Source organism: Hypomesus transpacificus, chromosome 8 (genome assembly GCF_021917145.1).
Source record: "Hypomesus transpacificus isolate Combined female chromosome 8, fHypTra1, whole genome shotgun sequence".
In the NCBI taxonomy this organism is placed as follows: domain Eukaryota; kingdom Metazoa; phylum Chordata; class Actinopteri; order Osmeriformes; family Osmeridae; genus Hypomesus; species Hypomesus transpacificus.
The window spans coordinates 12,782,454-12,798,826 of NC_061067.1; positions in this window are offsets into that span (position 1 = coordinate 12,782,454).

Below are 16,373 nucleotides of genomic sequence, written 5' to 3' on the forward strand. Positions count from 1 at the left end.
CTTAATAACCAAGATCGAATGTGCCGGCTGCAAGAGTCTAGTTCTGACATCTTGCGTGTTTCTCATGGAATGCGCCGCTGCAGAGGCTTCTAAAAAGCACGATTGGCTGGTACGGAACGAAGCTGTGGTTCAACTATGCTGGCTTCTGTATCACATTCATGAGCCAGAGGGCTATGACGCTGGAAAACTGATAGACGTTTGGAGTAAGTCTATCATGCTACACTCCATAGCTTTCCATGAGTACAAGGTTAAAACAGCCCTGTGTGATTTAGAGTCTCTTGTTGTCATGTTCGCCAACGACCATCTGTCAGTCTGGTCTCATACCACAGTCGAACCGAAAGATAAATATCACTGTCTTCCAAACTCTGAGATATTAGAAGTTTTGAAGCAGAACAACGGGTTTGCGTCTAAGGAAGAACCTGTCGTTTACCCGATTAGAAGCGAGGAGGATGTAAACATCTCGATCTCTGTTGATGTCCTCACTGAAGCGTCTGACACCATGGAAGCCAGGGCCCAAGATGTAGACACTATTGTACAAGCTCTCGTGTCATGCTTCCCTAGAGTGTCTGCCCTGGCCCTTGACCAACTCACATTGATGACACCTAACACTAAGAAGTTCTCAGGGCTAATATGGCCCGTATTTGTCAACTCCACCAGGGCGTGTTACCAATTGTTCAAAGCACTAGCTCTCCCCGTGTCACCAAGCCCTGTCTACATACTCGAGTTGCTGGCAAGAGCGTGGAGACGCGTTGCGTCAGAAGTGTTAGAATGTTTCACACCCATGAGCACTGGGGGGGTTGTCAAAGTAAGCTGTGAACATTACATGAACTACTTCAGGGCTCCTTTGGAAACTCTAGCTACTTTCAATATTATAAGCACATCAGAAAGGAACCTTATGATAGATATCCTTCGAAACGGAGTTTTACCATGCTTCGCGGGAAGGGGTGATAGTACACCTGACCAACTGGTGAACTCCACCATAGCTTTAACCTTTGCGGCTTGCGGACTACGGGTGTTCAGCGGCGACAAATCTGACAGCAACGATGTCGATGTCTACATTACCTCAGCTGGGTTGTTGTACTTTGCGGCGTGGTACCTGTTGGTGTACGCGGCAGCGCTTCACACGCAACCCATCTTGAAGAAGAAAGTGTCTCACGCAGGTTCAGATGCTGACAAACACCTATGTGCAGCTCTGAAACTAGGGCGGGGGAAAGAAGGGTTGACTAATGTTGAATTCTTCGATGGTAAAGAAGTAGTACAAGCTTTACGAATAGTGTTCAGGGATCTCCTCGACATAGACACCGTCTTACACATAGCAGAGCTATACGGTCCAGAGCTTTTGGTACAGTTACCTTACATGAAAAGGCTGAACCTGAATCCTAGCAGCGTCAAGACTGCAATAGAGTTTCGAGACTTGTGGTTCGCCAAAGAGTGTAGAAATGAGTCGTACATCGAACACGGCGAAGCCCCCTTTGCATATCTTGGCAATATAGCACTGGGACTTCATAGTAGTATCAAGGGCACGTCAACTAAATGTCACAGTAGACCAATTGCCCAGGCTCTGCACGGACTTGACAATGGGTTTGACCCGTGGTGCAAATCCCTCTGGGTTTTCGATACCGAGCAGGATAATGTTGGTGTCGATGATTTATTACGTGAATCATTATTACGTGAAACAATCCAAGACGAACCGTACGAGACATTTCACAGTTTAGATACCGACAGCAATGGACTGTCAGACGAGGTGGTGAAGTCAATGACAGACGACTCGTCTGACTCGTCTGACGACTCAAACCTTAACAATGGGACATTCGAAGACGATTCATCCTCACCTGAACCTGAACACGTTGCCAATGGCAACTGGCGTTATATATGTCAGGGGCTACAGGTAGATATAGACAAGCTAGGATTTGGCAAAGATCACACATTTTTAACTATGACAAAGCTTAACAATACTCCCCGTAACCCTAAACGATTGTCAGCCCCGGTCCTGTCAATCCCTTGCATGACAAACATTGCCTCCACCATCTATGCAAAGAAGCCAACTACGATGGACACTAGAGGGTGTAAAGCTCAATACTCCACACTCATAGATGCACTGTGGGTGCTTTTCACGCATCATGTGAGTTGCCAGGTATCAGCTAAAGCAGCCTCGCCTGAGGTCACCGAATCCCAGCTACCCTCCACACCCGCTGCGCTCGCTGTGATGATACACCTAGTAGTTAAAAGTTTCAATCTCGACAACCCAAAATCGCTTGGAGTCTGTAATGACATAGAAGCTATCTACAAGACACTGTGTCGAGAAGAAAACAAGTTTTTACCCATCACAGCAATCGTAGGAGGCATGTTCCGTCTAAACGTGGAGCTGAATGTCAAAGGTTACACCTATTATATCAGCAATCAGTCTTACGATGAATTATGGGCTCCCGGTTCCATCTGCTACAATAACGGTATCTGGCATGTAATTTCCCAATCATTAACTTTGTCCATTCCGTTACCTCTGGAGAAGTCTACCTCCAACTGCCATCACTCTGGAACATTAGCAGCCTATGTCAGACTCAACAATTTGAAGGTGAAACAGGTGCCATCGGATGGCTATTGTGGATTTCACACGGTAGCTGTATTATTAGGTTTAGCCGCAAACTCCAACTACAAGCTTCGCAAAAAGTTGGTTGGTAAAACTGTCGACTACATGCAAAAAAATCCGAGTGATGCGGGGATCCAAGTGTACCTACAGTTGCATGAAACTAAAACATCAGATCAACTTAATACTCTTCTCATGCAATCTAAGAGATGGTTGAGTGTTGACGAAGTTGCCTTGATTCTACAGGCTCATGGTAAGCTTTCCGATGTCATCACGGAAAACTCATACCCCATCTACAATCCAGAAGTTACTCATTTTCTTATCAAAGACCACCATTATGAACCTGTGAAACCCTTGTGTTTGTGACTCTGCGTGTGTTTATTTACTTTGTGTGTGAACCGTAATAAAGCCCGTTGACACATATAGACAAAGGGTTTGTATTATATCCAAAACATCTGACACCAAACATGTCTCTACAGTAGTATTACTCAAAGTCATGCATTTTCAAAACAACATGTGTCATAGCAAAGGTCTTCATCACTCGACAAAAAGAAACGCAGTATAAAACCAATAATCACTTATTGCATATTTAAAATGTCACGCTGTAAAGGCGATGTCTACAAATTTCTACAAACATGTGACAACAGTGGTTGAGAAATAATCAAAGTCACGCATTTTCAAAACGACATGTATTATAATCTGAATCAGAAAGGGGTTGTTTTAATTGCCATGAAAGTTTGACAAAGGTCTTAATCACTCTACAAAAAAACACAGTTTAAACACCAATAGATGACACTTATTGCATTTTTTTAAATGTCACACGATGTCTATAAACATTGGTACAGAAAATACTCATTTTCATGTCTGATGTGTCATATGTATAAAGGTCTTAATCACTCTACAAAAAAAAAAAAAATCCAAAAATAATTAATTACACTTATTGCATATTTAAAATGTTACGCTGTCAAGAAGATGTCTACAAACATTGGTCAAAAATAAGTCTTACATTTTCACACCTCAGTAGGTATCAAAGGCAGCATTCCAATCAACACCTTGGACAGCGGCACCCGCGAGCAACAACGAGCTGCACAGGGGCTGCTCATGAGACACCGTGAAAGGTGCAGGGGGGCTCAGTTGTTAATAGATCCATTGTCAGTGACCATTGCATAGGAGTCATTTATCAAGAGCGAGAGACATCCCGTGTCCAAAACAGATGGCACGGGAGTCTGAATTGTAACAGGCTCACCTATAAAGGCGTTGTACCACTCAAAACCCGGGTCCTGTTCTAAATAAAAAGGCTTACGAAGCTGTAGGATGGCCCCCACAGTGCTCATTTCCATCTCGCTGTAGGTTGCTAATCGTCCCGGTGTTTGATCGTCAGCTATTGGGTCTTTGATTGAAACTTCGGGTAGGGCCCTACCCGTCAACACATGTGATGACTGAGCGAGGTTTGGGTTTTCACTGAGAACAGGCTCGATTGCACCAGTGCTCATCTCCATCTTGCTGTTGGTTGCTAATCTTACCGATGTTTGATCGTCAGCTATTGGGGCTTCGATTGAAACCTTGGGTACGGCCCTACCCTTGGAGACATGTAATCCCTTAGCAAGGTTTGGGGTTACACTGAGAACAGGCTCAACTACAATGGCCCTGTTCCACTTGAAACCTTGGTTTTGTAATTGTATGTTGAAGGGTCCGTAGGGCTGCAGTATCATACCGAGAGTTTGCAACTTGACGTCTTCGTATTGATAAGAGCCTAGTATGGTCTCCCAACTACTGTCAACCGATATACATTCCTCTGAGAATGCGCATTGATTGTACACACTATGGAGTAAATGCACGTCGTCGTTGGACTGGGTCTCTGCATGCTCATAATGAGGTGACGTTTCCCCTCTCTGGCTTGCTGTGCATGAAACTAGGTTATTGATTTCCGCCAGTTTATCTTTCACCAAGGCTGGCAAATAGTTGAACAATCCCAGCTGTTGCAGCGTCATGTAGATGGTAGACAAACCTTCTGTGGCTCCCCTCCCCACATCCTGGTCTGTCCAATTGTAGAACGTATCAATCAGGCAACCCACCAAGTCAACTCTAAATCCATCACGCCATTTCCATATCCTTGCAGGTTGTATACACTTCATAGGGAAACCTAGAACTCTAAGAGATAAAATCTGTAGTCGTAGAAGGCATTGTGTGACATGATATGCCAGTGTGAACTTCTCAGTCTCTGGGATAACATGTATTCCATTAGCGCAGCCTAGGTTCCATTCACCGACTGCCTCACCGACGAGCACTCCTGCCGCCGGAGTGTGTCGAAACGGGGTCTCCGACAACTGTAATGTGAACGTCCTGGCTACAAATGGATGTACCTGGAGAGAGGTGTGCATATCTAAGATAACTCTCAAAGTCTGTCCATCTTCAGTGTAAATCCTGTGAGCCAACAATCCGCTGATGTTGGGGATAGTACATACAGCACCGAGATAAAGTGTCAATTTACTTTTAATCTTCAGCAGTTTGTTTTGGGGTGTCTCTTTTGTTGGAAATTCTTTGATTATCAGCTCCACGTGTTTAAAGCCGTTGTGTGGAGATCTCCCTAAATTCACAGTTTGATAGGTCTGCGCCATTGTTTCACAGTTCAGTGTAATAGAAGGCGTCCGTGTTTTGTATAACAGCCCTGTGGGGTAGCGCAGGGCGCTATGTGTGTATGTAGTAGATTCGACTCCGTTTTTCCAGTTTAACGTTCGATTATGGGCATCCTTGCGTATAACAGCTATTACGGGTGGTATAGCATTCGGTCTCACCCAATTCTCACACTGTGGTGGCTCAGTCAACCTTGCACAAGGGTCACTTATGGGTTTGATAGATTCTGGGGTTGATGGGATTGTAACATCCTTTCTTCTAGAGTTGGCGATACTGTCACATGTGAGATATGTCATCGTTTGGTATGGTGCATATCCATGTTCGACCAGGTCTCTTGTGGAAAAACCTAACGATCTCCAACGTTTGTTACAATTCAGAAACTCTTGTTCGTGGGGCGCAGTCTCCCTTTTTTGAGTCACTTCTGAAGTCTGTTGATGTTCCACCACTAAAGGTTGTGACATCTGACACTGATCAGGTCTGCTTTGGCCACACATGTCTTGCCTGGAACTATGCCTGTCAAATTGAAGCTGGGCTTGAGACTCATCGGATTGTGACTGTGTCTGTTTGGGGGGCTTGTCACTGATGTCAGCACTTAAACTCTCCGTTATAATCCTATTAACCACCAGAGGCTCTTTATTATTGGTTACTTCAGGTATCGGGTGTATTATAATGTTTACCGCATTTGGCGTTAATTGTAAGTGTGTGAAGATGTCTCTGTGAGGCATACTCACATTCATTGTGTTGCAATTTTGAAGGTTGGTGGTTTCCTGAGAATTTGCAGCGTCTAGATAAACCTCCATCGTCGGTTTAACAACCGCAGGATAGGAGGACAATGAGCTGCGGGGCACTTCCTCGCCCAATGGTACACCAACTTTCCTCAAGTGTTTCAGAGCATTTTCAGCAGTGGTGACATCTGGAATCTCAGGGCTAAGCCTGTTGATAGAGCGTTTGTGTCCATGTTGACATCCCATAGTACAGCTGGACAACTTTCTGGAAGTTTCCGCGGGTCTGTAACGTGACAAAGCTGTTATTTTATCAATTGTCAGTGCGTTGCTCAATCCCTGGTACAACTCAGGGTTTCGTGTAGTGAAGCCCTGGTGTATCCCTCGCAGGCTAGAAGCTTCACTGTCCGTCAGCACTTCTATGAGACTGACATGTAAGGGCCATCTGAAGCCCAACGCTAGCAGCTTATTCTTCAGAGCTTCAAACGTTCTAGACTGTTCACCCAACCAAACATGGGATGAATCGGCACCGCTGATGTCGCTTGATCCAACGTTTTTTGACCCCAATGCATACCACATATCGTGATCAAGCAAACCAGTTTTGCAAAAGTCGTGTATTGTAACAATCGCAAAGGCTTCCCGCTGCCGATAGTTCTCTGTAGTATGGCTTGCGCCATCTCCAGAGACTCCTGAATGTGCAGCTGTAGAGAAGCTCCCTCCGTCTTCCCATAGTTGTTTCCACTCCTGTCGTTTGGTATAGAAACGCTCATCAGTCTCATGTGCGTACAACGTACACAGGGCTAGATTTGCACAAGCCATGCGGAAATCATTTTCATCGTCGTTATTATTCGAAGACCTGTACATTCTGGGCAATGATACATATGTCAACAATGATAGAACTTCTCCAGTTTCACCTTTGACAAAGAATGCCGTGGCAAGTGTAGACTCTCGAGACGGTGTCTCTGCATACAGGTATCGGGGAGGTCTCTTGTCTAGCAGACATATAGCTCTAAGAGAGCCCATTACCCCCAGAAAGACATTGTTGATATTAGAACTCAGTTGATGGTCTAGAGGTTTACCTTGTTGGTTAATCATCCAAGAGCTTAAAGTCTGCCATTGAGAATTCAGAGTGGTCACAGCGTGCACCATGACAGCCCTAGGATGGCCAACGTCTTCCAAAGCGAGACAATCGAGCCTGGGTTCCGACATGCTGCTACAATGTGTGCCACGGCCCAGAGTTCGTCTGGTATTGCACGCCCTGACAATTGAATTCAGAATGTCTTCAATGTGCAACCGAGGAACCAAAACTCTCAATGAAAATGTAGACACTTGTCCATTGGACACTGTGCTCATTACAGGTAAGACACTGTCATGGCCAGAGTAAGGAACTGAGCAGTTGGACAACATTTCATGACAGAGACAACTTGTCGCCAGGAAGCTGTAAAGAGGTTCAGGTTTCCTGTGAGCAAACGTGCCAATCCTGGGGTTCCATACATTTCCACGAATGTACAACTCGAGATAAGAAGGGATAGAGATGTTTAGTTCGCGACAACCGCGCCTATCCTGGAATCTCCAGTAGGACTTGAGAAATCTGAAGGAGTCTTCCTCTTCTCCGAAAACCTCTCCTTCTGTGAGTTTAGCAAACACATGGCTGGCAATACAATGTCTATCATTGTCGTTCTTGTGAAAGCGGTAGCGTTTATTTTCCACGATGTCCAGAAAAAGCATGACGAAGTAAGGGGAATGCATTACGGCCAGGTGTTCCAAGCGCCGCAAGTCCAGTTCTCCATCTGGGATCCTCTCAGGGTTGACATTATCTGACATCTTATACGTAAACCTACCGGTCTGAGTCATCCTCACATACTTGCACAGTAGGCAACAGTTTGCTACTCCATTCCAGAAAAAGTCACTAAGGCCAACACGGCCGGTTAAATTGTTAGACTGGTAGTGGAAATCGCGATGTTGACGTGTGACAGTTCCAGGGTGGATAGCTGTCTGTTGGCCTTCTTCTTGGTAGGTACACAAATAGTTGATGACATCCTCAGTAAATTTGAACTTTTCGCAATTATTGAGAGCTCCCCTGTGGAGAGCCGAGGCGGCACGTTTCCACTTGACCACAGCGTCCTGGTAATCCATTGGAGACACTATAAAATAATAGCAGAAAATAATTATTGCTCAACAATAAAATAATGAACGTTGATTCACCAAGAATTATACAGTTTAATGGGCCATTTATCGTAGACGCATCTGTGAATATGTGAAACTTATCGAAACTGCGTTTGTCTATATTTTATATTGAAGCTGTCTAACATACCTGCGTGGTAAATTCAGAGTTTTCAGAAAAGGTTCAGAGTTTGAAAAAGTTCAATGAGCTGTCATTGGCCATGACTGTGTGTGATATGATGGTCTTGTATTGCATGGTGTTGGCATCGTAGTACAAAGTGAACTGGACGGCCAGTCCTTGGCAGCTGCTTCCGTCTTGTTTAAAAATCCACTCTTGAAGTGACGTTTTGAATTTCTCAGTGATCACAAATTCACACTCGTGTCTGAGGCCACAGTCAAAGGGTGTGGGTGTACGGTGTTTCAAATCAGGTAAGATGTACCATTCCGAGAGAGTCGAGACGTTTAGACACGGTGTGCCTATTCTACTTCTAGGGCTTGTGATCTCGCCGATGGCATTTGTTGCCAACTGATAATCTCCAATAAAGTATGCGTGAATGAAGAACGATTCCTTCCGACTAGGAGGTTCCGGTAAAAGCCCGGGAAACGTGTCCATCTCCATCTGTATATACATGACTCCCAGCCTTTCCTGGCTATAGTCTATCATCTGCACTTCTTTCGGTAGTTCATTTAACAAACCTAAGATCCACTGCAATATTGCACACTCTATATTCTGACAGTTGACATTGTGGTTGGACCACACTACAGCCTGCATTCCTTTCAATCTAGGGATGGCTTTGATGCATGCTGTTTTAGTGTGGAAGCCTTTCCAGCGTAGATCAATAACATATGCGTCTTTCGTCCGCAAGGCTACATTGTGATACGCACATCCGTGGCCAGGCATACTCGGGTCTACTACCCCCATGGCTCTAGCCTCTCCATACAGCCTGTCCCCATATTCGGGTACATGAATTTGAAGTGGTCGTTTGATCTTGTAAACAACACTGATGTTGTCATGACCTGGGAACATATCAATGGTAATTGAGCTGGGTAGTTCGTCCCACTTTCCGAAGTCGTTTGAATGGCTGACAAAGTTGAACTGATCCAGTACCTTCAAGGGTCTTTCGACTGTGCATCCAAAGTGAGAAAGGGGAGTCCTATATACGTACAGACCAGGTGGCAGGCTTGTGGACCTTTTCATTTGATAGACAATAACAGCTTTGCTACATTTGGGATAATAGAGGCTTCTATTTTGCATAATCCACCAGTACACTGTGACTAGGCTGTCAATTTCGTACCCCCACAGAGGTAGAGGCCTGGATTTGTCTTTGACACTTTCGTAACCCTGCAGGTCTCGAGTGCTACACCCGGAAGTATTCTTCTTCTTCACGCCTACCAATCCTCCGATTGGAGGGCTACATCTGGGGTTTTCAGGGTTGTTGTGTACATTAGGAGAACATTTAGTGCCTGCCAACATTTTCTTCCTATTACCTGCAGAGTGATATGACTTACAAGAACACTGCTTATTAATTGAAGCGCAGTCGAGCAACATTGACACAGTTTGTTTAAAATTAAATCTGTGAGCGGGACAAGGGGTCAACATCTCTTCTGTTATATCCTTTAAACAGACACCTTCAGCTCCAGTGACATATACCATGTCTTCTATCACAGGGACAGGCTCCAAAGTCAGGGCTTTGAACAGCCTACAGCATAGAGCTGTCGCTTCCATTAGAGACAACCCCTTCTTCTCCGGTGACGTTCCAGAGGGCTTGCTGAAAGATAGTGACAATATTCGCAAAGCCGCACTGCTGAAATCGGTCCGAAAATCAACAAACTTATACAGGAGAGTATCCACAGTCAACTATAGGAACGTTGGAAAATTCAGTGGGAAAAATCTTAAACTTTCCGCTTCAAAATGTATCGTTTGCTTAGTCACGCTGGTTAAAAGCAACAAAGACCAACAAAGGTCTGGCATTAAACTTAGCTGTTACTGTAACGTTCGAGTATGTATCACATGCTTCAAACACAACCCGGGATGGTATTTGACGGAGCCACACTTTACAAAATGTTCAACCCTAAAAGGATTTTTCTGCACAGCCTGTGCCTGCTTCGAAGGCTTCAAGGAGAAAGTGTGCTGCATTTGGATGTGCTCTAGATGCTCTTCTGAACGTCAAAATCCAGATTCGTTATGTTCAAAGTGTTCCAGGAGATTGGACGGCTGCTCAAAACGTCAAACACGCAACCTGTGGCGCTGGTCTAATAAATTGTCGGAGGAGCCAGTCACCAGTGTAACGTATTCAGAGGAGAGGATTGCAGATTACAGGGATTTGATTAGATCTCAGGTTTTTAGCAAGGTTTACCAAAGTAGACATCTGTCCGCGTCTGACATTCGAATCTTATTTCATGAATGTTTCAACTCTCAAGTCTGCACGTGTAACAACGAACCGAATTCCATGTGTACAAGCTGCACTCCCGTGTTGTCCGTGATGGAACTGCTTGCCAAGAATCCACGTCCTCTGATAGCCTCATTCGCTGAACGAGCTATACCAGGCAGAAATATTGCTCGCAATGTCTACGACAAAGCCTTGCTGATAGACATGTTGAACGACCAAGACCTACCTCTGTGTATTAACCAACGCTCATGTAAAGGTAATTTAGTCTACTGTCAGCACAATCCTGAGCCTCTAACTTCCTTAATTACACTTAATTCTTACAACAAATTTGTGGCAAGTAGAACGGCAACTGGAGAGGCTCCGCAGATAAATCCGTCTTCTTGTATCCTCTGTCTCTTGTTTAATCAGTCCTCGGCAGTTGCACACATTTATAGCTCGGACGGGTTGCAGCTTGAGACTTGTCCTAATGGACCCGTTTATTACTTCAATGTCAAACTTTCTCCAGATGTCGGCGTGCCCGAGGTGTGCATCGATGAGCGTCACGGGCACCTTGTCAACTTTCAAGGATCGGTCGGTAGTTACAAACCTACGTTCTATTATAATTGGAAAGATTTGCTACATATCTTACGGAAAGACAATAGTGGGAAAATAACGTTCCTACCTTCACACTGCTAAATTCCAGTTGTCCCGGGTCGTCTAACCATGAACAATGCATCGTCCATTGAAGTGTAGACAGTGTCTCCAGTTTTCCAGGGTTATATATCCAACCAGTCACAAGGTCCAACCACTTAAACTGTCAGATATTCACAGGTTCACTAGGGGCCACTAGTCCAATTCTCTCTCTCCCTCCCTCCCTTGCTCTTTTTCTTCCTCTCTCTCTCTTTTTTTTGTTGTGCTTAGCTCCATCTGTGTTATTTCATTAAAACTTCATGGCTATTCAGTTGTCTATGCGTCATTTATCCCCACCCCACCCCCAAATGGGTAAGACAAAGATTTTTTTTTAAATAAAAACCACTTATCCAGTCAGGGCTGCTCGAGCGCCCGCTCCGCTTCCTCCTGAGAGCCTGCTGCTCGAGCGCAGAACTACGCTCTCACACGCCCTCACACTTTCTCACACTCTCTCGCACTGAACACTTGTTTCATCTGCATGGCATTCCTGCGGAGAACACGGTACAGTGTAGAGAGGGTAACGGTCTGGATGTTTCTGAATGTGGCATGGTCGTGGTTCTCTTTCAGTCCTGCAATATACAAATACAGTGACCACACTGTATTCTATTGATATGCCATATTTCAGTACACAAGGCAAATACAATTCATACCCGTTCTCCATTCTAAAGTTTCTAATGATGGCAGCAGCTGTGAAGCGGCTGAGATTTGGTTGGACCCTCTGGCCAGCCTCCCTCATGCTCAAACCATGGTTGAGCACACGGTCAACCACGTCATTTAGTGAATGAGAATGTGTTTAGAGTTTTGCCAAAAGAGTTTTGCTCTTCCTTGTCCTCTTCCTACTCTCACTCTTACACAGCAAAATCGCTAGTGTTAAATTAACACCCACAGTGTTCATTTTAACACCAGAAAAGAGTCTATATGCATCCACTCTGTACCGTGTTAAAGTCACACTTTTAAAAGTGTTAAAAAGCTATCACACAAGTTTAGTTGATTTAACACTCAAAATTGTTACAAATCAACTCTGCACCAACACTATATAACACTTTACGGTGCTGTATTCACACTACACTGGTGTTAGTGTTAAAATAAAATGTTAATAAGGAACACTTTTTTAACACCAACACCAGTGTAGTGTGAAGATAACACTTAGTGTTGAAACTAATACTAACACTTCTGGGTGTAAATAGGAATAACTCTTTTGGGTGTAAAATTCCCCATACCCCACTAACTTCAATAAAAAATTAATGGCAGAAATTGGAGAGAAAATGACCTTTGTATTTAATACATTTTACACAATTTCAGACTTAACAATTCTACGCATATCAGACAAAACTGCAGTAGGGCACAATATATGTTGTCTCATCATTGTCAGGTGAAAACTGAAAAAGTAAAATCAAGTTCCAATAACTGTTGTTCTGGTCAACTAAATCTCCAAAAATCAAGGGAGTATTGCGCAGAAGGCACCATGACTGAATGGCATTGAGACCAAGGTCATTGCTACCATCATTAACTTTGACTCCACTGGGTCTGTTCTTTCTCTCATTGTATCCATAGTTAAAACTCTGAATCCTTTGTGAAAGGGTGTTTAAACATATGAAGTCCTTCACCAAGTACTGAAAAAGAAGTTTTAACTCATACTGAACAACACCTTCTAGTAAGTCGTGCATAATATCCACTGCATAATTGTCGGAGGAATGAATAAACTGCAGTGCATTTAGAGGACAGGGTCTCTTAACACCAAATGAGTGTATTAGAGAGGGATCTTGTGCCATGGTATTGCAGTGTTCAGTGTAGAGCTCCTTTGAGCGAAGAATTAAGTCTGGGTCTTCCTCAATAAACTGACTGCAAACTTGCTTTGTCAGTTAACCAAAATCGACAACAGTAACTTGCACTGAACGACTCAACCATACCAAAAAGGCCATGTATAGCTAAATTATCACCAGTAACCTGAATAATAGATCTCTTCAATGGTGTATCTGAAAAGGGCACCTGGATTCCCTGGACCTCTAAAACTTTTAAGTCATCAACAAAAGGCTGTAGAATTGGACCAAAACCATATTTTTTTTTTAAAGTCCTCTGAATGAAAAAGTGCCACAAGATGAATGTTCATCAAAACCGAATTCAGCTTTGTTGGCAAATTTCTTAAAATGAAGTAAACACAGCCAAGTTTGTGTATTCCTTTTTTTTAGATCCTAGCGGATTGGCAGTTTCGAAATCGTCATAATATCGCTGAATTTGAAGTGCATGTTTTTGCTGTGAAAATGATGTATGATTTCTGAAATATGAACCATCATTAATGTCTTTGAAAATTCCATCTTCATGAAGCTTAACTTGCTGGAAACAGTTGCTGAGTTCCTGGTTGGTAAACATTGACTCAAGGGTTCCCAAAATAGGTACATACATAAATTTATCATTGACTGGAATTTGCTGTATAGACCACTAGTTCTATCTTTGCGTACATCAGAGCGAACACCAAGAACATGCTCTACTGGTTCGACGATTTTCCATTTTTTCTTGAAATGTCTTTGCCTCTTAGTTTCCGTATTGAGGAGTGAAAATGAATTTTCAAGCTTCTCAAAACAGTCTTTAACTTTATCTCGAGCTTCTTCAGTTACCTCAGATGAAAGACATTTAAGAACAGCATCCTGTGCTTGGATATGGACGTCATTTATAAGTTCCTCCATTGAACCAACTAAAGACTGCACAGTACTTTCAGAGACTTCAGATGCTTGTACTTGAGCGATAATAGAGCTACACATATCTAGTAACTGCCTTTTTTCTAAGGGAGCTTTATTTTTTCTAAACGGATATTAACAACATCAGTTAAAAAATAAAACTACTGACAGACACGGAGTAATTGTCAAATTATGTCGCGCCAATCTAGCATACACGTTTTTACTAGCAATCTCAGCATGCAGCAACCACATGTCGCTGGCTATGTTAGCCAGCTTGCTAGTTAGCCTAGCAATACCCGCGCCAAACACGCATTTTAACTATCAACTCATATATAACTAACACAGCCTACTAACTTCGCTTTTCCAGTTCAGCATACCATATAAGCTACTGGAGTTTAGACAGTCTGTTCATTTTTTAGGGAGTAAACGGTTCACTATAACTTTACAGTAGACTCAAGTTTAAACTTTATAACGCTATTACCTGACGGCTGTAGCTAAGCACCTTGCTCTGGAAGTGGAATCCGAGTTGCTATTAGGCTAGGTCTTGTTCATTTAGCTAATTGCTCTTAGTTCAATACAAAAAACAGATGGTTACAACTTTAAAAAGCAGAAGTTAAGAAACACATATTATTTATCATATACATGATAATTGTGCGATTATGTGATTAAGAGAGTCTCGCTTACCTTGTGATAAAATGTACTGTCTTCCTCGCGTGAAAGAAAATGGGGCAGGTGGAAAAATTATGAGACCGTTTTCCAACTGCCGTTTTCCAAGGATACGTTGTGTGAGGGCGTGGCTTTGACCTACCCAATGGACTTAATTTTAACATTAGTGAAAAATACACTCTGATTTGACAACATAAATGAGTCACAGACAATACAAACAGTGCTATTTTATAACTGTGTGGTGTTATAACAACACCAACACTCTCGATTCAACACTGTCCCTAACATTTTAACACTCATATATTTGCTGTGCTCTCCTTCTCTGGTTGTTGATATGTTCTAAGTTCTCCATTGTTCACCAAACAAAACAGAAGCTCAAGGCCCTTTTTATGCTGCAGTCCTGATCGCAAATTGCTCACCAGACCTGAGTGTTTAGAGATTTGAATAGTTGTGTGTTGTAGGTCGATGCTTTGAGACTTTACTTGAGAAGTAAAGTCTCAAGACTTTACTTGAGACTCCAAGTGTGTGCAACAACTGAACATTGTGTGTAGTGTTTTGACAACAAGGTGATGTGTAATTGAAATCAGTGTGTAAACAGGGAAAGTCAGAGTATAATGTAAAAAAAAACTGTAAAATACTCAACAGATGTTTACTTCATCCCAATTACAAGCAATATAAATAGCATTTCAGTCAAGACACTCACGTGATTGATTTCACCATTTATTCATACACATGACAAATGGTTTTACATTGGCGGAATGGATGTACATGGGGAAGCGCTCCCTGCCTTCACTGCAGCATGCATGACATGAGGCAGGGAGCAACAAGTTAAATTCCCCACGGGGAGAACAGATAAACCACATGGGGGAGAAGGGGATGGTGGTGGGTGGCAGCAGCGCAGAACACAAGGGTAATCGAGTGTGCGACTTTATAGCGCCGCCTATCAAGCTGAGCCTATGGGCTGAGAACACGGCGATGGGTGATATGGCGCGCGCTGCCCGAGTTCCATGCCTGAACTAGCTCCGCACATTTCAGTCAAGACACTCAAGTGATTGATTTCACCATTTATTCATACGCATGACAAATGGTTTAACATTGACGGAATGGATGTACATGGGGAAGCGCTCCCTGCCTTCACTGCAGCATGCATGACATGAGGCAGGGAGCAACAAGTTAAATCCCCAAAACACCGACACTTCGCCAGTCTATACTATGTGTAGAGCGGAGCGTCGCTCGTCCTGAGCCTCAGGAGGACCACATGACATCCCACTGTTACTAGCAACAAAACTATGTGTGAGACAAATCAGCGGTGCATCCGCTGTTCCCAGGGCATCTGGACCGACGTCCCCATGTAGACACTGGATTCTGACAGCGACATAGCGCATCAGAGGTAGTCTGTGGATCACCACGGCTGCATGGAGATCCGAAGACATACTACCTTTGCAATGTATGAAGCCACCCAACCACAGGATACAGGCGGACCACATTGGTCACCGGAGGTCTCAGACCCGCTCAGCTTGAGCGACCTGCTCAGCTTGAGCGATCTGATCTTCTCGAGCTCCTGCTCGGCTTCTACCGAGCTCCTGCTCGGCTGCTTCTCGAGCTCCTGCTCGGCTGCTTCTCGGGCTCCTGCTCGAGCGCCTGCTCAGCTTGGAGGCCTGCTCAGCTTGAGCGCCTTCTCGGTTTCCTGAGCGCCTGTTTCCTAAGCGCCTGCTCGGTTTCCTGAGCGCCTGCTCAGCTTCCTGAGCGCCTGCTCAGCTTCCTGAGCGCCTGCTCAGCTTGAGCGCTTTCTCGAGCGCCTGCTCGGTTTCCTGAGCGCCTGCTCAGCTTCCTGAGCGCCTGCTCAGCTTCTTGAGCGCCTGCTCAGATT